The sequence below is a fragment of the Agelaius phoeniceus genome, chromosome 11 (genome assembly GCF_051311805.1).
Source record: "Agelaius phoeniceus isolate bAgePho1 chromosome 11, bAgePho1.hap1, whole genome shotgun sequence".
Classification (NCBI taxonomy): domain Eukaryota; kingdom Metazoa; phylum Chordata; class Aves; order Passeriformes; family Icteridae; genus Agelaius; species Agelaius phoeniceus.
In genome coordinates, this window is record NC_135275.1 from 3,065,915 (window position 1) to 3,075,497 (window position 9,583).

Here is a 9,583-nt window from a genome sequence, read left to right on the forward strand (position 1 = left end):
TCGAGCTTTTCAACTCTTTCCACGACCTCTTAATTTAATCACAGATTCTGCTTATGTTGCTAATGTAGTTAAGAGATTAGAAGGATCACTTTTAAAGGATGTTAGCAATGACACTTTATACCGTTGGCTTCCATGTCTTTATACAACTTTGCAATATAGAACTAATCCATGTTTTTTTTCTCACATCAGGGCTCATTCTTTGCTTCCTGGATTTTTAGTGGAAGGAAACGTGAGAGCCGACAAACTGACAATGGTTATTTCAAAGACTTTGCCAAATATTTTTGAGCAAGCAAAACTGACCCATGCCTTCTTTCACCAAAACCCACGAGCACTTGTGCAAATGTTTCAAATTTCCAAAGGTCAAGCTAAGGCTGTCATCAGTACTTGCCCTGACTGTCAGCTTGTGCAGCCTCCTGTTTCTGCAGGAGTGGTCAATCCACGAAGTTTGCAAAGCCTGCAGTTATGGCAAACAGATATCACTAAATACCCTTCCTTTGGTAAACTTTAAAATATTCATGTTTCAGTAGACACGTTTTCTGGTGCAATTTTTGCTTCTCTTCACACAGGTGAAACAGGTAATCATGCCTGTCATCATTTTTTGCAAGCTTTTGCTTCATTGGCCCCAAGAAGTAAAAACTGACAATGGTCCCGCATATATATCTCAAAAATTGGCCACATTTCTAAAGGAATGGGGTGTTTGTCACATCTTTGATATTCCTCACTCTCCCACAAGCCAAGCAATTATTAAGAGGGCACATCAGACATTAAAACGCATTTTAGATCAACAGAGAGGGGGAGTGGAGGTCACACCACAGATGAGGTTGAACAAAGCTTTGTCTGTTTTTAATTTTTTAAACAGCTTAGTTGCAGAACCTGATCCACCGCTTTTTCGGCATTTTTCAAATAACACACAGGCAAAACTGAAAGAAAATCCTCCTGTTTTAATTAGAAACCCTGAGACTGGACATACTGAAGGTCCTTTCCAATTAATCACCTGGGGCAAAGGGTACGCTTCTGTCTCTACAGGTGCAAGAATTAAGGGGGTCCCAGTCAAAAACGTCAAACCATATCACACCCCAGAACGTGCTGACGAGTCCAAAACCAAGGAAGCAAGTACGCAGACGTGAGCCGAACAGAGGGATCCTGGGTCATGCCTGACGTTCCTTGTGCATCGGTGGAACCTGCAAACTCTGATTTTATGTTATTTATAAGTGTGTCAATTGTGTGTCAATTGTTTGTTTCGTAGAGCTGATTTTTGGCAAAAGTGTAGGTTTTGTTTTGTTACATTATAGGTCCCCTCTATTGGATCTTAAAGGTGAAATCTTAAGGTCAAAAGCAAAGTTTTTAAATGGATATATATGTGAGGATTTTGCCAAAAAATAGCTCATGAAAAGGATGGAGCAAAATCAAATTATATGCTGGTGTTGGTGGGTTTTAATTGCTTCTTGTAGTGCAGATTTGCCTGTGGAACAACCAAAAACAAATGTTTGGGTGACCTTAACCAATGCAGCAGGCTCGGATACTATATGTTTGTCTAATTTGGAACCAGAAAAGCCTTTCTCAACCTGTCTGGCTGGTGTGCCAGTAAAAGATTTGCCTTTGATCAAAAAGCAATCCAAGAGTGAGCCAGGTGAAACTGACAATGAGAACAATCCTGCATTGAATTGGAACGTTTAAGCCAAAGAATTGGAAATCCTTGGTTCTTTAACAATGGATTTTTGTCTTACATTTACAGCTAATGATTGGGGAGAAGGTGATCCTCCAAAGTACAATGGTACTCCCCATTATTTTGCATACAGAACCTTAAGTTTTTGGTGTAATTATTCAAACAGTTGGGATGTGCTTTCTGAGGCTAACAAAATCCATGACAATTGCCAATGGGATGTTGGTTCATTTGTGGAGACAGATCTTAGCAGGGCATTCCATCACACCTTGAAAGTGGCCCATGTAGCGTTGGAATGCTCACTGTGATTGCACCTACTGCCAAGGCAGTCATTAAGAAGAGACAAAGGGGAACAAGATCTGATTGTCATTATGATGAAAACTGTAAGAGTGATTTCATGCCTTGGAAGGCTGCAACAAGGGTTTCAGCAGGTTTGTTTTTACCCCAACTGGCTTCAGCCAGCAATGGCATTGAAACAGTTAGATCGGGTTGGATGTTGGCTGAGTAAACAAACTAATGCCACATCCACTGCAATCAGTGATATGTTGACTGATGTTAATAGTGTTAGACATGCTACCCTTCAAAATAGAGCAGCAACCGATTTTCTTTTACTGGCACAAGGACACGGTTGTGAGGAATTTGAAAGATTTTGTGGTAGGAACCTGTCAGATCATTCTGAATCCATCCACAAAAGCATACAAAAACTGAAAGACATGACAGCTCAAATTAAATAAGATGGTGGGTCCTGGTTAGATGATTTGTTCCAAGAATGGAGCTTTGCACCCTGGCTAAGGTAACTTTGCAAGATCAGATGGAAAGCCCCAGATGGAATTTATTGGATTTGTGGAAAGAAAGCCTACAGTGAGTTACCGCCAAGGTGGAAGGGATCATGCACTTTGGGCATGATCCGGCCACTTTTCTTCACTCTCCCTGGAAAAAAAAGCAACTTACTCGGGGCTCCACTGTATGAGACCCTGAGGAGGGAGAGAAGATGCTTGAAGAAAATGATACCTGTCATAAGTGGCAGGCAAACTTGGGGGGAGGGAGTGGCCAGCAGCAAGGATAATTGATTATTAAGGGCCGGCCACATGGGCTCAGGACAGAAGCTATGGATAGAGGACTCCAATCTATCTACTGAACCGGTTGATCTGGCTGCAGGCAGTGCTGGAAATTGTGTCGAATCACACCTCAGAGGCCCTGGATTGTTGAGTCGACAGCACTCTCAGGTACGGGTTTTTGTGTACCAGAATCGAATAGCTTTAAACTATTTGTGGGCCGAAGAAGGGGGAGTCTGTGGAAAATTCAATGAATTGGAATGTTGTATTGAAATGGATGATTATGGGGAAACCATAAGAGGATTGGCAGCCGGAATTAAGAAAATGGCCCATGTCCCAGTTCAGAAATGTAATTCGATCTTGCCGTCATCTTGGTGGGACAGATTATTTGAGGGGGCCTGGTGGAACAAAATAATGGGTTTTGTCCTGTGTTCAGTAGCAGGAGTCATATTCCTCCCTTGTGTAATACCTTGTTTTATTAGACTGAGACACTCTGTGGTACAGGGTATGCAGATAGCTGTAGTGCCTGTGCTTCCAGAAACCACGTGTCCAAGATCATGAGCCTGGGAGAAGGGAAGTGTGCAAACAATGCTACCAAAGTCTTGGCAAAATTTGAGAAACAGGTCAAAACAAATGGGAACAATTCTAATGGTTTTCAGGGAATCCCGCAAGGAGTGCATGACATGAGAATTTAATAAAGGCTTGTCTTTGTATGAGACCCTTAAAAGTGGAGGGTAGATGTAGGAATTAAATGGATAATGGTAATTTGGGATGTAGAGGGAGCATGAATTAATGTGTTGACATTAAAGGGGAGAGATTGTAATATATGTTGGGAAATAATTCATGCTATCAAAGAATGTATTTTATAAAGATTGTGAAATCCAAACCAGTCTCTGACCACAAGCAGCCTGAGGGGCAGATATCTTTTCAAACTTTGAAATTCCTGAAGGTGGCAGGATACGATCGGCATTTAGCTTATGAACAGACGCACCCAGCGCGATGATCACTGCCATCCTGAGCCTTCAGAAGAGGCCTAAGAGCGATCATCGCCCTGTTGATAACATGGATCAAGATAGCCAGGGACGCCAGGAAGATTCACGTGAATACGTGGCTGCCCTGAACTCGATCAACGCCGCCTATATCGACCAGGAGACGGCGATTGTCCAGCTGTGCACAGTGAAAGAACCAACCACGAATATGCAGAGTTACAAAAGAACCTTGGACTTCTTGGCCTCGGGCACAATCAACTGTATAAAACAGCCCCGCTAGAAGGGGCTCTCGTGAACGAGGGGGGGTCCGATGCGATAGAGGTCGGATCCAGGTTCACCCAGCACCGAACCCGGGCTCGACGGTGTCTCTTTGGCTGTGGTGATTTTGAGGGCCGTATTTAGGTTGCGCAAAAAGATAAATAAATCTTTCTGCATTTTTTGATAATTTGGCTTTCGATTGATCATTTATAACAGCAATATTGGTAATTCCAATAAAGGAGACACAGGAAAGGAACACAGCTTCCAGTTCAGATAAATGCCAGCATTTGGCTGCCCATTCCTTGTTAAGAAATAAAGGAATGTCCTGAAGATCCCTTCATGTGGGTGCATTTTTGGCTGTATCAGTACTTGTGTTCTGTAAAACAGGTAAGTTGTTAATGCTTCTTGCCCCATTTATCACTGGATGAAACCCAAATACTGCATTGCTCCTTTTCTGCTTGCTTCCAAGTCAAGGCAAATTTTGTTCATGGTTGAGTGGGACATATTCATCTGTTCACAAGCAAATTCTTCTTGCCATTCACACAGTGGCAAGATTGCTTTGTGGATTCGCTCTAAACGGACTGGAATTAAGGCCTACCTCTCACTAGAATTAAAGCTGATGCCTTAGGATGCAAAGTTTTGCAAAATTTGTCCTGGTGTCTGGCACTGTAGAGAGTTGTTCTGGAATTAAATGACACTTGAAGCGACACGTGTAGTCCACCATACTTCTGGCATACTAGAAGTGAAAAAACAGCTTTGAAAGACGATTTTATCCTTTCTTTATCCTCCTTCTCCTCCCAGGAATTTCAGTCTCTGAGGTCTTAGCTCTTCAGCTGCCTCACAAACATTGTTTTAATTCAGACAGGCATCCATGCCTTGAGCCACAAATCAGGACCGTGGGGTGAAGCTTGAAGCAATGTAGGTTTATAGCACTAAAAATGATAATCCATTCCCAGGTTAAGCCAAGCATTTCCCAAGGAACTCTACTTAACCTCAGGGATGTTTCCAAAAGGATCACTGTAAAAGCTGGGAAGGGGGAGAAAGAGTGTCATCAAAATTAAAAAGACAGCTTTCTGAGATCTTATATTCCTATAAAAAGAGATTCAAAATTGTTCACATATGGAACAATCTAGAGATTGTCAGAATAATTTCTTGGGAACCAAAAAAAAATACAAATAAAAATATGTTTACATGTATATATTAAGTAAACCATCAGACTAAGAAAAACAACAGACCTGCCAAAACTAAAACCAATAAGGCTGTTTCATCTGTCTCAATACAAAAAAAATGACTGAAAAAAAAATCAGAGATCCTCAAGACCATTACTATATACAGGAACTTCCAGGTATTGGGAAAAAATGAAGCAAACTGCAGTGCTCAATTCACAGAGGTAACCTGGGATTTATTGGTGGATTTGTTGCAAAATTTCTGAGAGCAGACTGGAAAAGCGTAGGGGCTGCTCAGGCATGTGTGGGTATTTACAGCAGTGTGAGGGATGTTTCTGGGACCAACAGCAGGGGAGAAGAGCAGCACACAATCACTGGGACAATGTCTTTGCTGGCTGTAGACTTTTTGTCAGTCAGTTCCCTGGGGCTGGGGGAGCTGTCACGGGGCAGGGAGGGCCAGGGCTGGCACTGGCTACTCAGGGATGGGTTTGGCCCATGTCCCTCCAAGCAGCGACTGCCCAAGCAGCTGCGCTGCCCCCGGGCTCCCCTCCCGGCCTGCTGGGCTTTGTTGGGTGGCACAGCCTGTGCCCAGGGGCGGCAAGGTGCCTGCAGGCCCCAGCTCTGGGGGAAAGGGAGAACGTCCTGCCCGCATGCTCCGTGCTGCCAGCTCAGCAGTGCAGCACAGCACGGGCTCACGCTCCCCATTGCTCCCACAGGTGCAGCCGGCCCCACCACACGTGTTCCTGATTCCCAGAAGGGGTTCAGAGGGGGTTGCTCTTGGTGAGCACTGCATGCTTGTGATAAGGGCAAGTTTTGCCTTCTGTTTCTGCCAGGAAAGGATTTGGAAGTGCTCAATGGAACCTTGACTGAGAGCTTCCTGAATCAGCACTTCTGTTGCAATAAAGAGATGGAGCTGTCCCCCCGGTGTCTGGGTGGTAGCAGCAGCAAAGCCCACCCGGCAGCAGCACAGGCTGAGCTCCATGGCCAGGAGCAGCCGTGGATGGCCACGGTGTGGGCAGGCAGGAGCCAGGCAGGGGCTGCTGTGAGCAGCGGCGGGGCCCCGAGGGCTGGGGGAGCCCATACTGAGCGTGCCTGGGCTGAGGGCACATTTCCTTCCCTGGGGTCATCTGGGCCTGGAGCTCTTCCAGTGACATGCCCAGGAAAAGAGGGAAGTCATCAAGAGGACATCCAGGGACACAGCCTGACCAGCAATGCCAGCAAGCAAAACAAAGGTTTTGCTGAGCAGCGGTCCTTTGATAAAGCAAAACATTTACAATCAGGGCAGTCCATTTGTGCAGATGGGGGCACACTCTAGGGGTACAGCTGAGGCCATGAGGTCACAGAAGCCTCAGGGGTCACAGCAGGCTGAGGTCCCACCAGGCTCTGAGGTCACAGAGGTGCCAGAGCCCCGTGGTTCCAGAGCAGCACGAGGAGCGAGCAGTCAGTCCTTGAGCACAACTGTTGCAGCAGCGGCGGTGGCAGCAGTGGTGCTGGCATTGGGACAGCGGCATCAGGACCCCGGTGGCAGCAAGAGCTGCGGGACTGGCAGAGGGCAAGGCACCATGGCCCTTGCTCTGCGCCTCTTCCTCCTGCTCCTCCTGGCCATGGCCCTGCCTGCCAGGGCTGCCCAGGCTGCTCCGCTGCAAGCACGGCGAGCAGGTGAGCCGGCAGCCTGGCTCCCCTTTGCCGGGACAGCGCTCCCTGCTCCCCGGGAAGCGCTGGGGATGGTTTTCCCCAGGCCTTTAGGGAGGGTTTTCATCTGGGGGAGGGAGAGAGCCCCCATGGGCTGGGGCTGGCCCATTTTCCTCCCCAGGGATGTTTCACAGGGCCTGCAAAGAGGGTGGAGACTGACCAGGAGCCAGCCCAGAGCTCCCCAGGCCCATGTGCAGCTTTGGCCTTGTCCATTCACAGCTGGTTCCCACAGCCTTACCATACCCCCTTGCTGTGCCCAGTTCACTATGGCAGAGGAGGATCCCAGCAGACCATGGAAATGGGTCTGTTTGTGCTCCCTCCTAGATTGGGATGGCATCATGGATTATCTTGATGGCCTAATGGATGATGGCTTGAAACCCCTGGAGAATGCTGGAGGCAAGTTCTCTCTTTGCCTTTCCTGACAAAATTTTCAGTGTCCATGTGGGAAGAGGTCACTCATGAGCCCTTTCCCTCAACATCCTCTCAGGGTTGAAAGAATCTGGAAACCTTTCCCTGCTCCCTTCTGGAGCCTGAGTGATCCCACAGTGGCGGCCCTGGGGGGTATCCCCTATGTTACACCCCATTGGCTCCCTCCACTGTTCTTATGTTCCTGAGCCACTGCCTCCCATTTGCTTGATTGGCCCATATCTTTGTAGTGCCCTGAGACCAAAGTCAGGCCTCGGGCCCCAGAGAGAGAAAGCTGGACCCACTCTGTGTGTGTGTCTGGGACCTGAATATTTCACCACATGGCTGAATTAAACATCTGTGGATATTTTGTAAAGGCCCTTTTTGCTTCTTTACCTCGGACTTTACTCGCAGCAATGCAGGCTGCCATCTTGGCTGTGCATCAGTGCCTGCCCTCCAGGGATGTTAGACAGGCCCTGCAAAGAGGGTGGAGAGTGACTAGGAGCCAGCCCAGAGCTCCCCAGGCCCCTGTGCAGCTTTGGCCTTGTCCATTCACATCTGGCTCCCACAGCCTTACCCGACCCCCTTGCAGTGCCCAGCTCCCAAAGGCTGAGGGGGATCCCAGCACACCATGGAAATGGGTCTGAAGTGTGCTCCCTTCTAGATGAGAGTGCTGGGATGGGTTGGGCAGCAGCTGGGATGGAAGATGGTTTGGAACCCTTGGGAGCTTCTGCAGCTAAGTTCTCAGAGAAAAATCATTGACAACCTGGCAGGAACCAGGTGACAGAAGCTTCTCTGGCTCTTGAGTTACAGGTGTGTCTGCAGGGAGAGTCTTCCCAGGTCCTTTGGTGGATGTTGCACACAAGCCCAGCTCTGATGGCAGGGGTGAGTAGTGTGTCCCTGCTGTCCCCACAGGCTGAGCCCTGCTTCTGTGGGATCTATTCCTGGTGAAATGGAAATACTTTCTCTTAAGGGCCTCTGAGAGGGAGGAAAAAACCTACAAAACAGAATAAGTCCCTGGAGGAATCCAAACAACTGAACCAAATCCTGATTGACCTGGAGAGGCGCCGTGGTGGGTGCATTTCCCTCAGCCTTGTCCTGGGGCTCAGCAGCCGGGGCCTTTGGCTGCACATCTGGACACGCCGTGCCCGGCACAGCGGGAAGGGATCCATGGCAGCCTGGCTGCCCCGCTGCTGCTTCCACGCCCTGCAGGGCTGTTTCCCAGCCTGGCCTGGCTGCAGCTTCTCCCCAGCCTCTGCAGGAAGGCATTGGGCATCAGCTCACAGGCAGCCTAAACTGCACCATGGGCCATAAATCCCCTGCGATTTCCCGGCCTCTGGGCAGATCTGGAGGGGCAGCTGTTTGGACGAGGGAGGGCCCTGTGGCAGCCCCAAGAGCCTTGGCCTTTCCCTGATCCTTATACATGTCTTTGACAAGTGGTACTTCCTGAAGATTTCACCTCCCGAATGCAGAATGGCTCCACCTGATCCAGCTGTCCCTTTTCCTTTCTCCAGAGATGGACCAAAAGGCTTTCCAGAAGGCAGCACTTCCTGAAGGAAGCAATGGCCCCGTGCCAGCCACGGATACAGGAAGCGAGGAGATGCCAGACAGTGCCACAGAAGGTGATTGCTGTGCCAGGCTCAGCCAGGCTGAGCTGTCCTGCTGGGGTCCCTCCGTGTGAGACACGTCCCGAAACCTGGGAGGGACTTCATGGGGTGCCCATGGTGGGGAAAGGGCAGAGGGGGAGAGCAAGGCCTCCATTGTGTCCTGTCCGGGCCTGGCTGTGTGCCCCTGGGCTGGGGGAGCTGTCACGGGGCAGGGAGGGCCAGGGCTGGCACTGGCTGCTCAGGGATGGGTTTGGCCCATGTCCCTCCAAGCAGCGACTGCCCAAGCAGCTGTGCTGGCCCTGGGCTCTCCTCCTGGCCTGCTGGGCTTTGTTGGGTGGCACAGCCTGTGCCAAGGGGTGGCAAGGTGCCTGCAGGCCCCAGCTCTGGGGGAAAGGGAGAACGTCCTGCCCGCATGCACCGTGCTGCCAGCTCAGCAGTGCAGCACAGCACGGGCTCACGCTCCCCATTGCTCCCACAGACGTGGTCACTGAAGCAGGAATATATGCCCCGGATCCAGTGCGCCTCCCAAGAATTGTCTGCCCCCAGGATGTGCGCAGGAACTGCATGATAGGCACAGTGGTGATAGTGTTCACTGTGCCACTTGTGCTGATAGGCTGCTATCTTGGCATTCGCAAGCTGTATGAGATCAGACGGTCAGTTGCTGATTTTTCTCCACCGTTTTTTATAACTTGCTCCATAGCATTGGTAGCCTGACTCGCAGTCATGCTGCTGTGGACTTGTGGCCAGT